The 11,130-nt window shown below is 30.1% G+C and overlaps 1 long non-coding RNA gene across 1 annotated transcript; it reads right to left on the reverse strand.

Moving 5' to 3' along the window:
* Nucleotides 1-298: 298 nt before the first annotated feature.
* On the reverse strand, nt 299-10,756 carry LOC124355298. Its single transcript, XR_006921751.1, has 3 exons — nt 10,474-10,756; nt 4,921-5,001; nt 299-656 (listed from the first exon to the last, which is right to left on the reverse strand). It is a non-coding gene; the product is annotated as an uncharacterized LOC124355298 (long non-coding RNA).
* Nucleotides 10,757-11,130: the final 374 nt, after the last annotated feature.

Below are 11,130 nucleotides of genomic sequence, written 5' to 3' on the forward strand. Positions count from 1 at the left end.
TTATAAAATGAAGCATCACCGTAGCTATCTATTAATATCAAGTAGTTCCGCAATAAAACAAATTTCAAAAGCATTACTTTAAGTATTTTAGTTACTACTAATATCTGATTAAAAACAGGTTGGATAAAATACGTCTGAATCAAAAAATAAAAATACAAGAAGTAGACAAGTTCCACAATAAAACAAACTTACAAAAATGTATAAAATGAAGTATTGCTTATATTGTCAAATTAAAACTTAAAGGAATAATATATTGTATTTAAATTTAAAACAAACTATAGTTAAGTATATAAAAAACTGACTAAACTTACCTTAACCTAACACAATATCTAATATGATTTACAAACTACAGTATGAAGAATCTTGAAGCATTGGGAAAAAGTACAATTTACTATCACTGGAAATGAATATAAATATTTTCAATATTAATTTTATTATTCTAAAATTAATATTGGAAAATATTTGTATTCTCGTTTACCAGTGATAGTAAATTAAATTAGAGTATGTTCAATGATGGCAATCGGAAGAACAAACTGAGAAGAAGGAAGATACAATTTGATTGAAGTCACAGTGTCATTGTCCATGATGAAGATCACAAATCAAAGAGAGAATAAGTTAAAATGGAAAAGATTCTTAAGCTGGCCAACCTCGCCCATCTAAAACAAAAAGAGAAAAATTTTAATTTTGATGAAGCACAAAAACTGTAACAATTTGAATGGCATTTAAATTATAATCAAATATTTACATACAAGTTAAAATGTACAAAATGGTAGTTAAAGATATAAATACAACTAGAAGTTCAATGAACAATAGTCCTGATTACCACACTTGATGAATTCTACATGTAAGCCTATAATCTTGCTGTCGACAGACAGATACACCATATACTTGTTCATATGGTCATAATCTTGCTTTCAAACAAACCACAGTAATTATTCGTATGGCCATAATTGTACTAGTCAGAGAGCCAGATGCATCACAAATGGTCGTAATCGTGTTGTCAGACAAATGTGAACCAACAGCATCTGTGTATATTGCCATGATCGTGTTGTCTGGCAAATAGACACATCACACTATCCGTGTGTATGGCCATAATAATGACGTCAGGCAAATAGACACACCACAGTATCCATGTGTATAGCCATAATTGTACTAACAGATACACTACAGCATCCAATCGATCACTACATTCAAAAAGCATCAATCATGCCAAATGGTTACTGTATTTGGCCATAATTGAGACTTACATCCAAATGTGGCGGAAAGACAGTCTGCGACTTTACGTGTATAGCCCAAATCGGCAGTTATAACAAAAATGCACAGTCATTTTAAAATCCGATTTATTGGTCCACTTGTTTGGACATAATCAGGAATTTTATATATATAAGTAAGTTTACATATATAAGCAATGTATGACACTATTCGATGTACCGTATTGTACAACTAATGAATAAAGAATTATTGATTGATTGATTGATTGAGGAAACAGGAGCGACAGACGAAATTCAATCAAGTAAAAGAAAAGATTTCATTTAAAGCCCTTTGTGTTATTTACAGAAATTATTCTTTGAGTTGATGTTCCAATTCTAGGTAAAATTATCATACGGTTACAGGTGTGTCTCCCTTCAGAACTGCACTTGTTTTGAAGGTACAGTGGACCTTCAATTTTAGGTAACTTCCGCACCACCTACAAGTGACCACATGACTCAGTGGTCAGTCATGTTTGATACTGCTTGAATCAGTTCCTTGGCATAATCAACGCACCCATTAAAGGACATTGGGAATCCTAAGATAAACAAAATAGTAAAAATCGTCTATCTGTACATACAAATTTTCTTTCATTATTATTAAATCAGTGTTTTAAACATTAAAAAAATATATAATCTGTATTGCCATCATGGGCTTTAACGTGACATTTTCAAAACCGAGTAAGGAAAGACATACAACTATGGATGGGTGGGTAGGGATATGACTTTTTAAGTCATTTTATGGAAAATGTACACTAATTTTTAATTTGACTACATTTTTAAAGAAGAAGATTCAAAGATTCTTAATCTTCTAACAAGGTAAAATCAAATAAAATTATAAAACTTAAGTTTGGACAAATTTCTAAAATTTGTAATTAGTGATGAATATGATCTGCTCCAGAATATATGGTATAATAGCAAGGTTAGTAATGAACTGATTAATTTGTTATAAGTATTCTGTTAGGTAATTTTTAAACTGCATTTCACCTATTTTCATAATGTGAATGAGATGCTCTGCAATTCAAGTGACAACAGAAATTAAATGGTTGATACAACTGTTGTATAAAAATTAGGAGGACATGATCAAACACTGTAATTTGTTACACACTAATCTCATTATTACACTATTTGTAAGAACACTTGTTGAAGTGTCAAATGTTGACATGGCTGTGATATATGCTAATGAACTCATTGTTCACGAGTGCGACAGAGCTTATCAGTTATGTCTATGAATCACCATTCGAGGAGAGCTATCAGTTATGTCTGTCAGTGAGTCACTTGTCCTCGAGAGATCGCTTGTTCCATTTGCTATTACAAACTGCTAGCAAAATTACAATTCAAATTGTAACAAAACCAAATACAGAAGTTGTTTCAATCTTTACATGAACCTAGAATTTACAATTTTGTCACAGCTATACCACAATATATATTTTTAAACTAAAGAAAATCTAAAAACATTCAATACAAAGAAAAAAACTACACAAAATTTCAAAGTTCAAAATGGAAATACTACTTGGCAATTGTTAAAGCTATAAAAGATTAATCAAAAATAATCTGTTTCTGAGGCACTAAATGGTAACATGTTGATTATAAAGATTAGATCTGTATTGTGATTGAGTGACTTATTTTACACAAACTAAAACTTTAAATTACAGTAGAAAAGGAAATATTAAATGTAACTTATATAATTATTTCATACGCCCATTTAAATTAGAATTAAATAACCGCCATAATAACAAGAATTTGGAAAACTTAAAATTAAATTTTCAGGAGTTTGCTATATATAACAGAACATACTAAAATTAAGCAGGTAAATTAATATGTACACAGGAATTTAAAACATTAACACAAATTAAAATTAAGACAAAATATTTCTGAATAAATAAAAAAAATTAATAATTGGTTAAAAAAAGGGTTTATTAAAAAGTTTATAATACTCCTCACATTACATCTACGTTTCCTGGTAAAATTTCTTTTCATTCGGGCAAGGCTTAAGTTTTTAACAATTTAAAAATAGGTTTGAAAAATGCTGAAAATATTGTGACCACTTTTAACTTCATTATGGCTAAATTTACGATTAGATTTAAACCTGCAAGCATAACTTTAATTGTTCTATTATGATGTTTTGCTTGTAGATCCAATTGCACATTAAAGAAAATTAACTAACTTATATCAGAATTCGGATCAAATTATTATTTTAATATTAAAACAATTTGACTTGTTCCTTTACATTTGACAAAGCTGAGAAATGAGTTTTATTTACTGTTATACAGTCGACTCTCGATAACTCGAACCTCAATAAGTCGAATTCTTTGATAACTCAAATTTTTTCCGTTCCCTTGAGAAAACCTCCCTAATTAAAAAAAAAAAAAACCATGCGTAACTCGATTTAATTTTGTACCCGAATTTTACCTCAATAACTCGAAGTAATAGAAAAATTACCTCTATAACTCGAAGTTCAGTAGATAAGTCGAAGTCTTTAAATACATTACCTCTACAACTCGAAATTTTCAGATCAACCCTCGCTAACACGAAGCTATGCTGTGTTTACAGCGAACCTGTGTTAGGTCATAGACCTAGCCGAACAGGTCTGGACATGTCACTGAATTGTCCGACTGGTCGCAGTGACTTAGAACAATCAAGTGACGTACCAGACAACGTATTCTCTGCTGTTGTTGTTATTGAGAACATTATAGACTTAAATTCTGAAAAAAGCCTTAGGCAGAAGAAGATTACAGATTATTTTCAAATTTGAAATTGTATGTACGTATGAATTGTAGGCATACATTTCAGTGTGACAGTAAGTACAAATGCTGTATGTAGTTACAGTACATACATTAGTTTTGTAAAGGATGTAGGGAATAAAAAACATAGTTTATTTGTACCTCTATAACTCGAATTTTATTTTGTTTACCTCTGTAAGTCGAATTTAGTGAAATATTAACTCTATAACTCGAACTATTCTTAAGTCGAACTATACGTAACTCGAAGAAAACAGCCGTTCCCTTGAAATTCGAGTTATCGAGAGTCGACTGTAATACTAAATAAGTGTACGCAATACGAACTAAACTAATTTCAAAGAGGAAGGAAACAGGATTTTTCCGTTTGTTTATAAATAATTTGGATAAGTAGTGTTTTCATTAACATTTAGTAATATTTAAAGAATTTTCCAAATGCTCCAAGAGTCTTCAAATAACACTAATTATTAAAACTGAACTACAGAATACACGTCACTATACGTCTGCATTTATCGATCAGCCACCTATGACTGACAACGCTTTGGTATGATTTGTTTATTTTAGCCTAGTTTGCAATTAAGTGTTAGGTTAGTTATTTACCTGAAGAAGAGATTAGATTGCAGATCTTGAAAAGTAGTGTTACTGAATTCTTTGTTTCACTGAATGATGGCAAATGTTCAGAAAAATCCTGTTTCCTTCACAATCCTTCCATCATCAAAAATAAACTTCAAACAAAGAATATCTAAGAATTTAGACGTTATTTATTACAAATATACTAAAACACTCATGAATGGCTTCATGTCAACTGGGTGAAGATCTGTGGACAAATTACTCGGCTCAGGCACATCTTCTAACAATACAGATTACTGTACAATTTGGCAAACCTGGACATTCGAGGAGGCGGTTCCTATTTCAACCACTGGGGCTGTACTCACCAGAACGAGAGAGGGGTTGGTAGGGTGCTTGGGGGGGCAACGGTCCAACAGTCACAGCTATCGGGCCTGGCCGCAACACCCCTGCGAGTTTAGACGCAACCTTACAATCACACAATCAACAAGATCAGTACCACAGGAGGGAAAAGAAGAACCAACACCGAGCAAAGAGCGAGTGCGATACAGGGCGTACGTTAAACAGCGGGCAATGCTAGCAACAACACCGAGCAAACCTTCACTACCATGCATTACATCAATATTTCAACTTTCTTTGGTTAAGAAACTCTACTGTTCACTAAACTAACATGCAACAAAGAAATAAATAACAATAAACCAATCAAAGAGATACATTTATGAAAATTTAACAGCTCATAAAGAGGTTGGATAAACAAAAAAAAACCTATCAAATATTATGTTAAAGTTGGATAAATAAAAAGAAACTATAAAATATTATGTTAAAGTTAAGAGGATTTTTTTTTAATTAAGAGTTTTTTAGTTATTAAAAACTATTTTAAAAATTCTTCTTGATTAAATTGAATAAAAGATAATATATGCATGCTACACAGCTTCATTAGAAATGAATAAACCCATACAGAAATATTTATACATATCATTGCACTGTATGTTTTTTAATCTATATATGCTTTGTTTAACAGAGCATAATATATTCTATATCAATATTTATACACACAGTGTGATATTTCTACATTGTTTGTTGATATTATGTGAGAGTATATATGGTTCTTTGAAGAAGTTTACAATTATTGTTGTTCATGGTGTTTTTGTTCCCATAAAATAATGGAATATTTTTGAAAATAAAAGAATTATTAAACCTTGGAGCAATTTGGATTTGGTAAAGGCAAGAGCACTCAGATAGCAGTGTTTGATCTAGTTACAAATGTCGTGGAGGCTTGGATGGATATTGGGGTGTGCACTTATATGCAATTTGTCCAGGGCCTTTGACAGTGTGAACCATGAGCTCTTACTTATGAAATTTAAACATTTCGGATTTACTGATAATCCATATTTATTTTTTCAGTCCTTAAAAATCAAATTTCAGAAGGTAAAAATTACGAGATGCTCAGGATAGACATTTTTTTCTCAGACTGATGGTAAGCAGCAGCAGGGCTGTAATTTGGTCCTATTTCATTTTTAATTTTCATAAACAACGAGAAATATTAAATCAAACATGTTAGTTTTTACAGACGATACTAATTGTCTGACTATTGATAAAAATCAATCATCATTAAAAGATTTAACTAAGAATTATACCACAGAAATTTTTGTTTGGTTTCAAAACAATGGTTTGAAATTTTCACACATCCCATTCCAAAACCATGCTTTATCTGATATTAGATTACCAACTGGAGATATTTGCACTATTTCTAATATAAACATTTCTAGGAATAAAACTGGATGAAAAGATTATATCTGAGGTTACAGACAGACAGACCACATTAGCTGTATACCACAGTTATTTTATTTCTCTAATACAGTGTAGTATAACCTTTTGAGGAGGAACCTCAAAGATTGAATCAATTTTTTTAAGAGTTATTATATTAATTGACAAACTAAATTATAGAGACACGTGCAGAGACAAATACATAAAACCGAAACTATTCCTGCATTACAGATTAGATTAAAAACCTTAAGTTTGTTAGAAAAAAATGTCAGTGACTTACAGAAGCTCATCCTAATCATGTCCACAACACTAGAAATAAAAAAGTACCAATACACCATTCATTGTCTGACTGTGCTGGAAAAATATCCATATTACTTGGAAATTAAGCTTTATAATACTTTGTCTTGGAGATAAAACAAAAAGATAGTTTCAACAAATCTGTTTCATTCCTAACCAAAACGCTTAATACAGTTCGTCCATTCAGTACCTCGTCCATTTAGTACCATAGTTAAAATTATTTAATAAGTGCAATAAAAATGAAACCAGTTGTTTCTTCAAACATATATAATATTTTGTATCCAATATAAAGACAGTATAATAATAAATTTTTTTTAAAATTACTGTCCTCTTATTTTTTCTGTTCTGGGTTGTTCTTCACAATAATATGCAACTGGAGCTTACGTTAAGGAATGTCCACTCTTTCTATCTATGATATTCTAAGATGATCCATAATACTTCAGCCTCACTCAGTTTGTGGTTAATACAAATACGTCTAAAAAATGTTTTTACATTTCAATGGTTTAAGAAAAAATTTATTTTATTCAATTCTCAACGAAAGGAATCATAAAGTAGTCTGTAATAATCGTAATTGGCAAATAAAATCCCTACAATATACATATATTTATACCATTTTTTTGAATTAAAAAATTTGTATGGGAAAGGAAAGTAATAATATAGTTTAAAAAAAATAAGTTTAAGAAGAAAACTAAGAGTCAAAATTGCACTATTAGTCCAAGAGAAATAGCAGTTAAAAATGGTCAAATAAAATAAATGTTTTCTTACAGCAAACTAATGGCACAAATTTAGTCAAATACATCATAAATAAATAAAAAAAACCATTCCGAACCAAAATCGTCTATTAGGGGGTATAGGAGGGGTGGTTTTTTAGGGGGTGAAAATGGTTTTTTTTGCAACAATGCATCCTATTGAAAACAGTCAAATGTAAAAGTTGTTGGAAATGAAAAAATCTACAACTTATGTAGTAATCATTTTTGCTCTAACCTCAAAAATTTCCCCAAAATATTCAAAAAAAACCGTGTTTTTGGTTTTTAATTTTTTTCTTTTACAAAAATGGTTCGATTGAGCTGAAAGTTTGATCAAATATACTTTGTGCTATTCTAAAAATACTGTATTTTTTTCATTACGAAATATTCAGCCGTTATAATAAAATTTCACTTTAAAAAAATATTTTGATAATTTTCAATCACCATTTTGAAACATTTTTTTTATCAAAAAATACTGTATTTTTTTCATTACGAAATATTCAGCCGTTATAATAAAATTTCACTTTAAAAAAATATTTTGATAATTTTTAATCACCATTTTGAAAACATTTTTTTTATCAAAAAAGGTTCTCTGACGGCTCATTATTTTCGTTTTTTTTTTATCTATTTTGAAGAAATGAAATAAAAAATATGTAGTTTACTTGAAAAAACTGCAGAAGAAAAATTGAAAAATAAACAAAATATTGACATTTTTCATTATACATTGTATTATTTACGTGGAAAAATTGTTCTTATTTATTTAAATTATAATTTTTTTTTATACCAGTGCTATTTGTAAGCATTAAGCAAAATAATAATGGAATCATGCATATTTAACAATTACGTGGAAATTTTTAAATAAATCAAAAAACAAAATTCGAGTCTTAGTAAATTTTTTTTTTAATTTGTATTTTTCATCATATATTTTTTATTTCTTTACAATATTTTTTACAATTCTTATTGAAAATTGAATCACGAAACCATTATTTCTTTCCAAAAGTTTTTTTTTTAATATTTATGTTTTTTTTTCAGTGAACTTAAAAATATAAATATCTTTTTTTTTCATATTCTACGTCATCTGATCGTGATTCATACCATATTCTACTTAATTTTTTCCCTGCTTTTTTAAATGTAATGATTGTATCTCCTTTCATTGAAGGAAACACAAGATCATTATCAAAACTATCACTCATTTTTTTTTTTTTTTATGTATTTAATGTTGAGATATCACCATCAAAATCTTCTTTAATTTCGTTAAGGGAAAATTGGCACTCGGATGAATTTTTTTAAAGTAATACACGCAGTAACTTATGAAATCTTTAGAATCTACACTCGATGTATGTCTACAAGATGTTGAGCCTGTCCCATCATAAAAAGATGACATGCACCTATTATGATAATAAGCTTGAACTTCATCTGATTCTTTGAGAAAATTCAGTCTAACTAACAGACTTTTATTAAATCATTCTGAAAACATCTCTTCCCTTTAAAGTTGATAAAAATTTGTCTTTAGTCTCAACCTTCTGCATGCCGCGAAATGCTCTATTTTGGTTACAAGGTTCTTCACAAAAAACACAATGATGCTCAGAATCAAAATCACATGGTTCTTTCATAATCTTCTTCCACAATAGATTTTTTTTCTTGTTTGTTCTTTGGAAGCTGTAACAATTGATCGAGGTCTATTGTATGCCGATCGACAACCATTATGAATGTGTGCTTCAGTCAATTTCTGAAATGTTTTGTACCGCTGATCATTGCTTTGTTTACTTGACGAAATAAGAGTATCTATCCCTCGACTTTTTATTTTCACCAAATCTCCATCGCGGGCTTTTACAAATAATACAAGAAGGTACCTTTTCCCACCATTTACATGAATCTATAAAAATGCAGAAAGCACGATAAAATTAGTATACTGAAAATACGTAAAAATTACTAGATAAATAGCATGCGTAAAATTGTATGTACAGAGACAAAGTTTTATGATCTGTATTATTTTTAATAATTTTTATTGAATAATTTGTGTAAAAATTTTGCAAAACAAAATTTTAAAGTTATACTTACGATTTGTATTTTATATGGACAAAAATCTTGTAAATTGCTAATCACGAGGCTTATTTCATGACACTACTCTAATATAACTTGACTGACGACAAAGCAGCTGCTTATTGAATGCATAGAAACATACTGAGACCCGTATAATAGAAGAATAGGATTGACCCCGCCCTTTTGCTTCAAGGACACTATTATATACCTGTACTATATATACCTGTAATCCAACTTTCACATTCAACAATGTTTCTAAACTTTTCAAAAATATTCGAAAATTCTTCAACATTAAAAAAAATTATAATTTAAATAAATAAACAATTTTTCTGCAGTTTTTTCAATTAAACTACTAATATTTTTTATTTCATTTTCTTCAAAATAGATAAAAAAACGAAAATAATGAGCCGTCAGAGAACCTTTTTTGATAAAAAAAATGTTTCAAAATGGTGATTGAAAATTATCAAAATATTTTTTTAAAGTGAAATTTTATTATAACGGCTGAATATTTCGTAATGAAAAAATACAGTATTTTTAGAATAGCACAAAGTATATTTGATCAAACTTTCAGCTCAATCGAACCATTTTTGTAAAAGAAAAAAAATTAAAAACCAAAAAACACGGTTTTTTTTTTGAATATTTTGGGGAAATTTTTGAGGTTTGAGCAAAAATGATTACTACATAAGTTGTTAGATTTTTTCATTTCCAACAACTTTTACATTTTAACTGTTTTCAATAGGATGCATTGTTGCAAAAAACCATTTTCACCCCTAAAAACCACCCTCCTATACCCCCTAATAGACGATTTTGGTTCGGAATGGTTTTTTTTATTTATTTATGATGTATTTGACTAAATTATGCCATTAGTTTGCTGTAAGAAAACATTTAATTTTTCAATCAGGTAATACGACTGGACTATAGTCGCTAAGAAAAGTTAAAAAACTTGCTGACGTAACATTTTTATAGATTTTCCACATACACACACGCACACGCACAAAAATACTCAATACCACCATTGATTTACGTTAAACAAGAGGAGCTATACGCAACAAAGAGAGAAAAACTCACGCCTAAGCTAATTCTTGTTGTCAACGGGAGCCGAGTACGGCGGGGGAAACTGTGAGGACAATTGAACCGGCTGCTGTTGCAACATTTGTTGTTGCTGCACGAGCAACTGCTGTCGCTGCAACTCCAGCTCCAGCTGTTGTTGTTGCAACAGCACTTGTTGCTGCTGAATCTGCAACTGTTGGTGCTGAATCTGCAGCCGTTCAACGCCTGCAACAAACAGTTGTGACTGCTGAGTTGGCTGCGTCTACTGAGGGCGCAAACTACTCGCTCAGCTACTCGATGAAGGGATAGGATGGACTTTTCTACTCTTGGATCACAGTATAATGAGGAAGCAACTGATATGAACGACTTTGATAACCAGGTTTTGATGAGTAACAAAAATGCTACAACAACCAAGAACTGTGGACTGTTAAAGAAATTATCGACTTTAGCTCTGCTCAGTTGGCTAAAGCAGACAATAAAAAGTGACCACTATGACTGTATGTGATGTACTTGCCATAGCATAACGATCTGAAAATTGAAAATGAATGACTGATGTGAAAATCCACATGGTTTGGGTGTGAAAACTATCCTTAGAAGGAATATGGCCTAAGGAATTAAGATTGAAGATAAAATTATAAACTTTTAACTGAAAAGGTCTGGTAAGGTTCAACAATT

This window comes from Homalodisca vitripennis, chromosome 2 (genome assembly GCF_021130785.1).
Source record: "Homalodisca vitripennis isolate AUS2020 chromosome 2, UT_GWSS_2.1, whole genome shotgun sequence".
Lineage (NCBI taxonomy): Eukaryota > Metazoa > Arthropoda > Insecta > Hemiptera > Cicadellidae > Homalodisca > Homalodisca vitripennis.